General features: G+C 51.3%; 1 protein-coding gene and 1 long non-coding RNA gene across 4 annotated transcripts in view; both read right to left on the bottom strand.

The window, feature by feature from the left end:
- Positions 1–2,969, bottom strand: part of FOXP1 (forkhead box P1) — a 482,289-nt gene extending 479,320 nt beyond the window's left edge. For all 3 annotated transcript variants that reach the window (XM_070391016.1, XM_070391017.1, XM_070391014.1), the window contains exon 1: positions 2,947–2,969. The gene's annotated coding sequence lies outside the window, so the exon portion shown is untranslated. The remainder of the gene's footprint in view (positions 1–2,946) is intronic.
- Positions 2,970–2,988: 19 nt separating this feature from the next.
- Positions 2,989–12,134, bottom strand: part of LOC138992306 (uncharacterized) — an 87,865-nt gene continuing 78,719 nt past the window's right edge. Inside the window, exon 3 of the long non-coding RNA XR_011468088.1 lies at positions 2,989–3,076. This is a non-coding gene — a long non-coding RNA (uncharacterized lncRNA). The remainder of the gene's footprint in view (positions 3,077–12,134) is intronic.

Raw genomic sequence — 12,134 nt, forward strand, 5'->3', positions numbered from 1 at the left:
GCCAGCTGGGCACAGCTTCGACGGGGCCTTCCCTGCCCTGCGCCTGAGTGAGGTGGCGAGCTACCCAGCTGCTGCCCATGCCTGTGGCCCTCTCCCAGGAGGGTACTCACCATGACATGTCTCACCCAGAATTGGAGTTCATTTCAAGCCTAAAACTCCAAATTATCAACTGTAACAATTAATTGGTGTTTCTTTTGGTTATTCGATAAACGGTAACGTTCTAAAGGCCATGGGCATATGGGCACAGTGCGGACCAGGGGCTGAGCTCATGGTCACAGGCACACAGGGAGCCAGGCCCGGCGCTGTGGGGAGGAGAATTGCTCCTTCCCAACCAGGAGGCGCTGAGAACAGGCAGGACAGAGCTCATGACTGCAGGGCGCTACTCCCTCCTGACAGTGCAGTTTAGCACATCTGGGAGATAGAAAGCACATCCATGCTTATGTGAACTGGTATTCGACGGGACCTACTAGCACATTTTATCAGTTCAAAGGGGTAACATGTTCATTATAGTATTTCAGATTGATTTTTCAAATAGCAGGTGTTATCCAATGAAATTAATGAATAAAATGAATCTAGTCGCCAATAAATCCATTCATGTGGTTTTGTTAAATTTCATACATCAATTTTATGAGAGTGAGATTAAGTCAGACTCTCTCAATACTGAAGCCAGAGATGACAGGTAACCTCAAACCTGAGTTTGTTGCTACGTCAATGCCCTCAGAATTCCCACCACTTCTAAGAGCCTCCGGTGTGTGAGACACACGGGCTTGGTTCTCACTCTGCCTGGACTCCCACAGATAGACTGTTCCATGGCACATGCTGTCTGCTCATAAGCCTAGACCCGTGGTCGGCAAACCGCGGCTCTTTGGCCCCTTGAGTGTGGCTCTTCCACAAAATACCACGTGCAGGCACGCACGTACAGCGCGATTGAAACTTTGTGGCCCATGCGCAGGAGTCGGTATTTTGTGGAAGAGCCGGTATTTTGTGGAAGAGCCACACTCAAGGGGCCAAAGAGCCGCATGTGGCTCGAGAGCCACGTTTTGCTGACCACTGGTCTAGACCAGCCGTGGGCAAACTACGGCCCATTTGAAATGAATAAAACTAAAAAAAAAAATAAGACCGTACCCTTTTATGTAATGATGTTTACTTTGAATTTATATTAGTTCACACAAACACTCCCTCCATGCTTTTGTTCCGGCCCTCCGGTCCAGTTTAAGAACCCATTGTGGCCCTCCAGTCAAAACGTTTGCCCACCCCCGATCTAGACCATTAACAAAGCCTGGCGTCCGGGCAGCACTGGCTACCTCGGGAGAGCATCACAAAGCAGGGAGCCGAATGACTTGCAGGATGACCCCAGACGATGGTCAGAGATCTAACAGACCTGAAGTCCCATGACTCCATCAACCATTCCTCACTGTGGGCCCCTTTCCTTGTGTGGTACCGTCTACTGTTTGCCTTATTCCTTGACAAGGAAAGAAAGAATACTGTAAGGAAGACGAAAAAGACTCTTCCCTCTGGCTCTAGCTCCAGAGAACTAAATGCAAAGGACAAGCCATGGGACCATCTCCCACGGGGAATGTCAAGCCCACAGGCTCTCGGAGGACCATCTGGGCAGGAAGCTTGGCTAGATGCATCACTAGGTGCTTTTCTCTTCCTCTAAAATGAGAGGATTTTGTCAAAATGACCTCTAACTAAAACTTTTAAAAATCTGGCCCAAATAGCTGAATGCATAACAAAGTCTTAGAAGAAACACCAAAATGATTTACAAACTGCATGGGCTGAGTCTCTCAATCTCCACCACTGGGATAAGGGAGAAAGAATCGGTGACTGAAGACAAAACGAGCAAGATCCAATTCTGCCCGAGCCCAGGGACTTTGTATGTCAAACTCTATGGGCTTCCGCTGCCCCATTGGTAAAGTGGGGGTTAAACAGAAACTTCTAGGGCCTTGTTAGCCTCACAAATAGGACACTGGAACCTTACTGCTTGATTTCAAAAATAAACACAAGACTAACAAGCCCCATGTCAGGTAGCTGATAGGTCTCCCAGTTTTCAATATAGCACTCTTTTAACTTCACTTCCCTCCATTAATTCGAATCTGTCTCAAATACAACTCCACTAAGACAAAAAAAAAAAAAAGGTTATGCAATGGTTCTTACCATTAAATGTCATTCAGTACAAAGTCTGAAACCAAACGATTCCCCATGAAGTTGTCTTCATTCTACAACAAACTTACCACTGAATGATGTCACAGTTTTTACCCAAAAGGCCTAGCCTCAACCAATTATTGCTGTGGTTAAAGCAAGTCATAACTGTTCATTTATTACTACATAGAAGCCATTGATTTCTGAGGAACATGATAGATGCGTTCAAATACAGATGGACACGCATGACAGAAAAAGACCATCACATCCCTTTCTAATCTCCCCTCAAAATTACAATGAGTACCTGATGAGGTACACCATAATACCAAAAACAAATGCCCATGCGTCATTCTGAAAACCTTTGAGCATCCAAAGTCCCAACCTTCTAGCTCCCTCAAGAGCTTGGGATGGGACATTCTCAATGAACAAATAAAACTTAAATCCCCCCCAAAATTCAAGGTAAGGACATTAAAGCCTTATTTCGTGGTGGGTCATGAAGCAATCCTCTTCCACCTGTGCATGTGTGGCTCACACTCAGTCCACCTTTCGGAGTATGGTTAAAAGAAACCAGCAAGCAAAACACACTCTCCTGTGCCCCATTCTGTCTTTATAAACCCTCAAGTCTCCGTAGGGTCGTCCAAAAAGAGTACAGTGGGAAATAATGACCGAGTTGGCCCCTCCTTTCAAACGAGAATCTCTCGTCCTCACTGCAAGTGTTTTCAGCAGCTTCTTGTACTGCATGGGACCCTCAGCGGACTTCCGCCCTGTAAATTCTCAGGCGCGTGATCATAGCTGTACACTCACCTGATCGGCCAGCAGGCATCACACCCACCCGTTCATGGTTGACAGCAAGTCAGAGAAGGGGTTGAAGCCCTCACCATCGCCCAAGTATTCTGTTTGGAAACTGGAATTGTCAGCAAAAGCTCCTGGGACACTGCAACACAAAAATATTTTTTACACTTAACTAAGATGTAACTTCTAAAACCACCACTTCCTTACTCTTGAAAACAGCGAGGCAGACATCGAATGTAGGGGTAGGAAAACACCTTTCAAACGAGGGATGTCAGTACGAAGAGAAATGCTGTAAAACATGAGCCGGAAATGCTGTTTTGAAAGATGCATTTACCAATTACTTCAATACATACACTGGAAAGTGGTGGTTTGTTGCAGAATATTTTATAAAGTGTTTCAGGGAACAATAAGCTGTTTTAATTCACATCTTACATGGGTAAATGTACTACTATTTCCTATTAATTAATTACGTTTTCTAAAGAATGAGAAAACATGAAAATATTAAATAATCATTTAAAGTTATTTTTAAAATAATAACCAACACCAAAATTAGTAAAAGTACTAACCATAATCAACTTTTCCTTCAAAATCATTCTTAAAATGTTTGTGCATTACATAAGGATCAGACTCATAGAGGCATTTCCATCAAGACATGTGAAGTTCAGGCATCAAAGTGGAGAAGCCGAATTGTGGACCCAGTACTGTCACCAATCAATTGTGTGGCCCCAAGAAAGCCATGGAACATCTCAGGCTTCCGGCTCTTTGTCCCAGGGCCAGGGCATCAGCTGGTGCTCCCCAGGTCCCTTCCGCCCTAGCTCTCTGTCACCGTGGTAAAGCCTACTTATTCTGAATAGCCTATGCTATCAGCTTCCTTTGGCTTTAAACTTCCTGAATCAAAAGAAAATGTTTACCACAAATCACTCTTATGTTGATCTGCCTTCAACACCACAGAAGGTTTGCACATGCACAGAAGACTTCTCACTCTGGCACCAGCGCCCAAGCCCAGTGAGCTGGCGCCTGGGTCCCCGTGGAAGGCTTCCACTGCTCTCCAGAGAGCAGCTCTAACTCCCATGGAAATCAGCCCCAATGTGTCACACAGGAGTGTTTCTCAGACCTCAGTGTGCAGAAGCATAACTTGGAGAACTTTTTAAAATACAGATCCCTAGGCCGTCCCCAGATCGTCTGGTTCAGTTGTTCTAAAGTGAGGCCAGAGATTCTGCATTTCTACCAAACTACCAGAAAATGCGGACACTGCTGATGAAGGCCACAGCTTGATTCCAAAGGATAAAATCCCATACTCTCTAAGCCTCAAGAAGCCCTGAGACCAAGAGGCATTTCCAAGGCTCAGAGAGGCTCTCCAAAACTACTCGGCCACACAGCAAAAACAACTGGGCCAAAATACAACTCCTCTCTATGGTCTAGAGGCCCTGCATCATACCGTCACTTTCTGTGTCTCTGATGCCACCACCAGCCACAACCCAATCACCAGCTCCGGCACAGAGGCAGTGCATGCCTTCCACTTCGCACAAGCCGAATGTCTTCCGCCCCAGGCTGGGCACTGCTTTATCGCCTGGGGTTCCAGAAGCCTATTCCGTACCCAGCGGCCTCCTTCCTGTCCTCGGGTCTTAGGGGCAAAGGCCACTTCAGAAACGCGGACTCGCCATCCTACTTGGGCTCGGTCCTCAGCGACTCCATGCAGCATCCTCTTTGCTTTCTCCAGAGCTCTTGTAATAATCTATTAACTTTTTTCTCCTTTACTCACTTGTCTTTCCCACTAAAATAGAAGCTCAGAAGATCAGGGGACCTCTGTGTTATTCATCACTGTCCTGCAGAACTTCACAGAAATGCCTCGCTCACAGCAGGACCTCGATAGAGATGTACTGCGTCAACACTGAATCAACAACTGAAAGAATTCTTCCTCATCCTATAAAAATATAACCACCGTGTATTTACTAGGAAATCATTATGTACTGGATTTTGTTTTAAGTATTTCAGAAGAGTTCTTTCATTTAATTTTATTTTTACAACGAAGTTCTTAGAAGCTCTATATTGCAGATAAGAAAACTGAGGCAGAGAGTGTGTGAACTTGCCCAAGACCACACAGCAGCAGGGCTGGACCCCAGAACTCTCACCCGGAGCTGCGGGCGCTTCCCCAGGCAGCACCCTCGGGCGCATGGCGCGTGCTCACCTGGACTAGACACCTCCCGCCTCGAGCTTGTGAGCGGGTTCTGGCTGCAGCCCTTGCCGAGGGTCACCTGCTGGGCTCAAGCCCCACTGAGCAGGCAGACACTGCAGCGGAGCACGCGGGCCCGGCATCGGGCAGGCCTGCGGGCAGGGCGACCGGCATGTGGAAACCGGGAGGCCGGGCTGCCTCAGCCCAGGGGGCACTACTCCCCAGGCAGTCACTTCCACGTGGGAACAGGAGCCCATGGTTTCGAGAGCTTTCTATTAATTCTACAAATGAAGGTAGTAATCAGATTATTGTTCTGTGAAATCTCATAATTCTTCAAAGATAGGTGCTAATCTTTTAATAGCACAGTTTTTAAAAGGAAAGAGAAACCTGCTGTCCCGGCACCGAATGACCGGGGACGCACGCAGGTGCGCGTCCTGGTGTGCGGTTCATGGTGGGCGGCCCAGCAGGGCAGGGCGCGGAGGCCTCCGAGCGGGTTTTCCAGGGATTATCTGGAGCAAGTTTTAGGAGAAATGGAAGATGGGGTGGAAAAGGGCACGCCACAATGTTAAATATATTCTTCCACAGCTTGGGGTGGGGGAGGCAAGTCACCCCGAAGAACAGTGTGAGGAGCGAGCCTGGAAGGGAAGGTGCGGGAGGGGGAGCCTGGGAGGGAGGGCTGGGACAGGGGCTGTGCAGGGCGTGGCTGATTTGCAGCTCAGGCAGAAGCTGGAGAGGGGGCACCCCAACACGCTCACAGCGCCGCCTGTGGGACTTCCTACTGGTAAATGTTAGTTGCCGGACACCCCCAGCAAAGGGCGGACTAGCACTGTTTGTGGGGTGTTTTTGTTTTTGCTTGTTTTGTTGAGTCCAACAGATGCAGGACTGAATTCCATCCCCACAAGCTCTATAACTCTAAACAAAACAATATACTAGTAAAACAACATGTATTATAATTTTTCATGTGTTTGTAGTATACACACTATAAAATGCAGTGTATGCATACGTATAGACTATTTATATATTATCTATACATATAAAAAGCTAATATGCAAATAGACCAAAACAACCGGAACAGAACCGAACAACCGGTCGCTATGACATGCACTGACCACCAGGGGGCATGCGCAGAACATGGCAGGCGTCGGCAGCAGGCAGCAGAGCACAGAACATGGTGGCCATCAGGCACAGTGGGATGGTGGAGCAGATGAGCAGGGGCACCAGACCAAGGCAGGGCACTGGTCACTGTCATCAGGGGGCGCCTCCGGTGGTTACGGAAAATTCTTTGCTCCTATGCGCCATGGTCGCGCCTGGCACTCTCACCTGCTGTCAGTGCCAGTCCCGCTCACACCCACAGCCGGCACCAGAGCCGCCACTTGCACCCACTGCTGGCGCCCAGCCTGGTCCCAATCGCTCGGTGCATCAGCAGGTGCGAGCGGCAGCTGCCAGCCTTAATCGCTCTGAGGGCTTCTCCACCTGCCCCTGCTCCTGAGGGGGGATCGAGGCAGCAGCTGCCATTGGCACCCACTGATGGAGCCAATTGCTTTGCGCTGTCGGCGGGTACGAGCCGGGCTGGTGCCATCAGCACGTGGGAGCGGCGGCAGCAGGAGCAGGGCTGCCGGCAGACAGGGGAACTGGGGCCGTGGCAGGAGGGACCGTGTGGGGGCACAGAGGATGGGCCAAGACCTGCCCCTGTGCCCACCATAGCCTCAAGGCCCACAGTTTCTTTCAAGGTGCACGAATTCATGCACTGGGACCCTAGTAAAATATAAGCTCTATGGTTCAAACCAAATACTATACAAACTTCATGTGCTACAGTGTTTATATATATGTATAGTGTTGGTAATATAAAATGCACACTATGTACATATACATGTACTATAATGCATACATATTCATAAATGTATGCTAAAAATTGCAAGGTTTGTAACTCTAATAAAAAATTTGAAATGAAAAATACAGTAATTAAAAAAATTTTAAAACCACCAGAAAAGAAGGCAGATGTCCAAGTAAATTAGCAAAAACGCTGCTCAGAGGCGAAAACAGTGCTGGAATCACATACTTGGAGAAACTATCCTTCAAAAATGAGGGAGAAATAAAGATCTCTTCAGGCAAACAGAACTTTATCACCGCTACAAGGACATTCAGGAAAATGTATCTCAGACCAAAATAAAATGATTTTAGAAAGAACGTTCTCAGATTTAAAAAGGAAGGGGGAGCCAAAATAATGGAGAACTTGTGAGCAAATGAGAAGTAAATGCATTAAAATGATGTTCAGGTCTTAAAAAAGAAGTCTGGCAACACCATCACTCCCCCTCCTCACCCCCCCACTGACAACACCATCACTCCCCCTCCTCACCCCTCCACTGACAACACCATCACTCCCCCTCCTCACCCCCCCCACTGGCAACACCACCACTCCCCCTCCTCACCCCCCCACTGACAACACCACCACTCCCCCTCCTCACCCCCCCACTGACAACACCATCACTCCCCCTCCTCACTCCTCCACTGACAACACCATCACTCCCCCTCCTCACCCCCCCCACTGGCAACACCACCACTCCCCCTCCTCACCCCCCCACTGGCAACACCATCACTCCCCCTCCTCACCTCCCACTGGCAACACCATCACTCCCCCTCCTCACCCCCCCACTGACAACACCATCACTCCCCCTCCTCACCCCTCCACTGACAACACCATCACTCCCCCTCCTCACCCCCCCACTGACAACACCATCACTCCCCCTCCTCACACCCCCACTGGCAACACCATCACTCCCCCTCCTCACTCCTCCACTGACAACACCATCACTCCCCCTCCTCACCCCCCCACTGACAACACCATCACTCCCCCTCCTCACCCCCCCACTGACAACACCATCACTCCCCCTCCTCACCCCCCCACTGACAACACCATCACTCCCCCTCCTCACCCCCCCACTGACAACACCACCACTCCCCCTCCTCACCCCTCCACTGGCGACACCATCACTCCCCCTCCTCACCCCCCCACTGGCAACACCATCACTCCCCCTCCTGACCCCCCCACTGACAACACCACCACTCCCCCTCCTCACCCCTCCACTGACAACACCATCACTCCCCCTCCTCACCCCCCCCACTGACAACACCACCACTCCCCCTCCTCACCCCCCCACTGACAACACCATCACTCCCCCTCCTCACCCCCCCCACTGACAACACCATCACTCCCCCTCCTCACCCCCCCACTGACAACACCACCACTCCCCCTCCTCACCCCTCCACTGACAACACCATCACTCCCCCTCCTCACCCCCCCCACTGACAACACCACCACTCCCCCTCCTCACCCCCCCACTGACAACACCATCACTCCCCCTCCTCACCCCCCCCACTGACAACACCACCACTCCCCCTCCTCACCCCCCCACTGACAACACCACCACTCCCCCTCCTCACCCCCCCACTGACAACACCATCACTCCCCCTCCTCACCCCCCCACTGACAACACCATCACTCCCCCTCCTCACCCCCCCACTGACAACACCATCACTCCCCCTCCTCACCCCCCCACTGGCAACACCATCACTCCCCCTCCTCACCCCCCCACTGGCAACACCATCACTCCCCCTCCTCACCCCCCCACTGGCAACACCATCACGCCCCCTCCTCACCCCCCCACTGGCAACACCATCACTCCCCCTCCTGACCCCCCCACTGACAACACCATCACTCCCCCTCCTCACCCCCCCACTGGCAACACCATCACTCCCCCTCCTCACCACCCCACTGACAACACCATCACTCCCCCTCCTCACCCCTCCACTGGCGACACCATCACTCCCCCCGCCACTCCCACTGCCGTGGCATTGCTCCCCAAGGCCACAGGCTGCAACCTGAGTGGCTACTGAGGTCCCGCCTGAAATGCAGGTCCCTGCACAAGTCCAGAGTCTGGATCAGGTCCGGGAAGCTGCCTCCCCAGCAGATGCCCCAGGGGTTCTGATGCAGGTGGGTCCTTGCCTCTGGTCGGGAGCTTAGGGCACTGCTCTTACCCACTGAGGCCAGGAACCCGGAGGGCCAGGCACTCCCTGGGAGGTCAGGCCTGCCCGCAGAACAGGCCTTTGCTCCTCCACTCCGCTGGAGCCCCCACAAGCACCTGGGCCAGGGCGTCAGCAGGGACCCCTCTCTACCTGAGAATCAGGAGCTGCCATAAATTAAAAGCCCATTAAAGTATTTTACAGAAAAGCCTCAAAATGCTGGACCATTGATTGTGCCATATTCAGTCTGTTTTCCCAGAGATGTGAAAAATCAGTTACCATCTTGGGAGTCATTAGAAGAATGAAGTTTTCTCCTTTTCAATTTACATATTTTAAATGCAGATATTCTCGAAGTGACTGCTACAGAGGCTTTGGAAGTCCATGGCACGGTGTGGCCATGGAGAAAGAAGGCTGGGGGTTGCAGAGCCTGCCTGCCTTGTTTTATAAAGAAGCCTGTGGTTACAAAACTGCTCCAGGAAAAAAACAGGTAGAGGCAGCACAAAACAACAGAGGTGTCTTGTTGTTTGTTCTCCCCAGTTTATTTTCCCTGAAGCAACCTTGCTTGGTACACAGGTCTGCAGGGAGCTGCAAGGAGCAGCTGTGGCTCCCTGAGGCCAAGACCTAGCACTCAAGTGTTTCCCAAGGCTGCGGGGATCAGGGAAACAACAGAGCAAGCAGCATTTGCCTCTGTTTTTCAAAACAGCCTCGGAAGTCGGGGCCTGCCAGGGAGAACTTGCCCCAGGGCCCACTGTGATCCATCATTCCCTTTCTTTGAAGCCTGCCTGTCTTCTAAAAGGAAGGTGGGAGGTTTCCCTCTTCAAGCCCCTGATGGACACGGACACCATGCTGGTCACTGGCATCTCCAGGCCAGCAGTGGCCATCTCAGCAAACCGGCATCGCCTGTGAGCCTCCAGCACAGGTGCTGAGCAGTGCTGCTCAGTCACACGCCAGAGCCCCCATAGGCCCCTCCCCTCGGTCTGACTCATAGGTCCAGGGTGGGGCCTAAGACTCTCTAGCAAGTTCCCAGGTGACCAGGTGCTATAGACGGGCACCAGCTCTGAGGACCGAGGGCTTCCCAGCCATCCTGAGGTCTGGGAGCTCAGTCCCACCTTGGCCTCCATGGGTCACTGTGTGGCAGTCTCTTGCCCAAACAAATTCATAGAACAAAACACACTGAATGGTTTTCCATTTGCTTCTCCAAGTCCTGCGCCCACTGTCCCACCCCACTCTGCGCACTGAAAGGCTGCAGGCTGGCCGAGCCCCCTGAGTGGTCACAGCCCCTGCAGCCAGCCATCCCCATACAGCTGCTCTCTCTAGGGTCCAGTCACCATCACCTGCCCTTCCCGGGTCCTCTCGGGCCTAGAAGAGAGAAGGCCACCTGTTTCCTGCAGGGACCCTGACACAAAACTCAAACTCAATGTGTGGTTCACCGGATTCTCCTTGGTTTTAAAATGTGAAATCTGCCACTTTATACACCCACATGTACATGTGTGTGCGCATACCCAGGTAGAACCACATATACGTACATGTGACGTACACATATATACCTTTATAGAGTTTTTAACGCAGCTACACCAGGTTGGCCCGGACACCTGGGAGCCCATGGCAAGGCCATGCCACGTGCTGGGCACCAATGCTCCCTCCCGTCCAAGTGCCACAGAAGAAGTGCTCCCGCGCTGTCTTGTCGGTTACACAACCTGCTAACAAGGAGCATTTGTGTGGGCTTGGATCCTCTAGTTTACTAACGGAGTCTCCTTTGTTGCAAATGGCACCAAAATAGCAAGGGAACAGAGGTGGGCGGAGTGAGCTGCTGCCACAGCACACGGGCGAGCAAAGGTGTGCTGTCAGCTCACAAATAAAACGCCATCGGCCTCAATTAGTGAGGCTTGGAAAAGAAGAACAAATGGTAGTTGTTTTTTAAAATAATAACAACCTCAAATGTCCCCTAAATAAGCATCTGTTTGAACTAAATTCTAAAGTTCTAATAAAAATGTCAACCGGATTTAACCAGAGTCACTAACTACGCCGACATTCACGGCTTCAGAGAACATACGTGACTTCCCTCAGTTGAGCTGCCTGGGACTAACCACTGTTCCTCCCACTCACCTGTCAGTAGTAAGATTCCTTTCAGCTCCTCAGAGGACCCTGGGGCTCAGGCAAGAGCAGGGGTTTGAGTGCACCCACTAATCAGAACACCTGCTCCCTAGTTCACTGAGGCTCAACCAGAAACCTTGTTTATTGCTTTTTCACTAAAATCTTAACATTTCATTAAAAACTTCAAGGCTGGTCCCCTATTGCATCTGCCTGCTCCCAGTAAACAGCCCAGCTTGTGCCTGAACTTGCCATCAGAGTGTGTGACCATAGCCCCCTTCCAGGGCCAGTGTGCTGCAGGGACTCCTGCTGCCCTGGGCACCGCCCGCTCTGGGCGGAGACAGTCCCCCACCCCTCCCCTGGCTCCACTGCTCACTCCTCCCACTGCCCCACCACTGACCTCATGAGAAAGCTAGACTTTCCTTTTTCTCTAAATGTGACCTTTCACCTATTCCAGAGCCATCTGCTGCATATCCCTGGACTTCAGGCAAAGAAAGAGAGGAACTGCCTCTCTTTAATTCCTTCCTAGAGCCAAGGTATTGCTCCGCTAACAGCCCCCCTTGCCTGGCACCTTCCCCCAAGGAAAAGACCACTCACTGTCCCTCTCCACTAATTCTTCATCCTTCAAACCCCTCCTTTGATGACCACATGTGAGGGAACCCTGCTGCCCACCCCCCACCACATGGCCTTGACCTCTTCTACAGCGTCTCAGTACGTTGATACCTGGCTCACAACTTGGGCTGGATCCTCAGTGAGGCCACTTGTATCGCCCTCAACAGCCACGAAGAAGGCCTTCCAACAGCCTGGCCAAGCCTTACCAGGCCTGGAACTCAGCAAACATTGGCTGCTGAGCGCATAAATACACGCTCGCTTGTCTTAATTCCTGACCTGAGAGCCGCCCAGTCCATCTGAAGCA

This window comes from Myotis yumanensis, unplaced genomic scaffold (assembly GCF_028538775.1).
Source record: "Myotis yumanensis isolate MYYU_CA2020_CCGP unplaced genomic scaffold, mMyoYum1.0.hap1 SCAF_14, whole genome shotgun sequence".
NCBI classification, from domain to species: Eukaryota; Metazoa; Chordata; class Mammalia; order Chiroptera; family Vespertilionidae; genus Myotis; species Myotis yumanensis.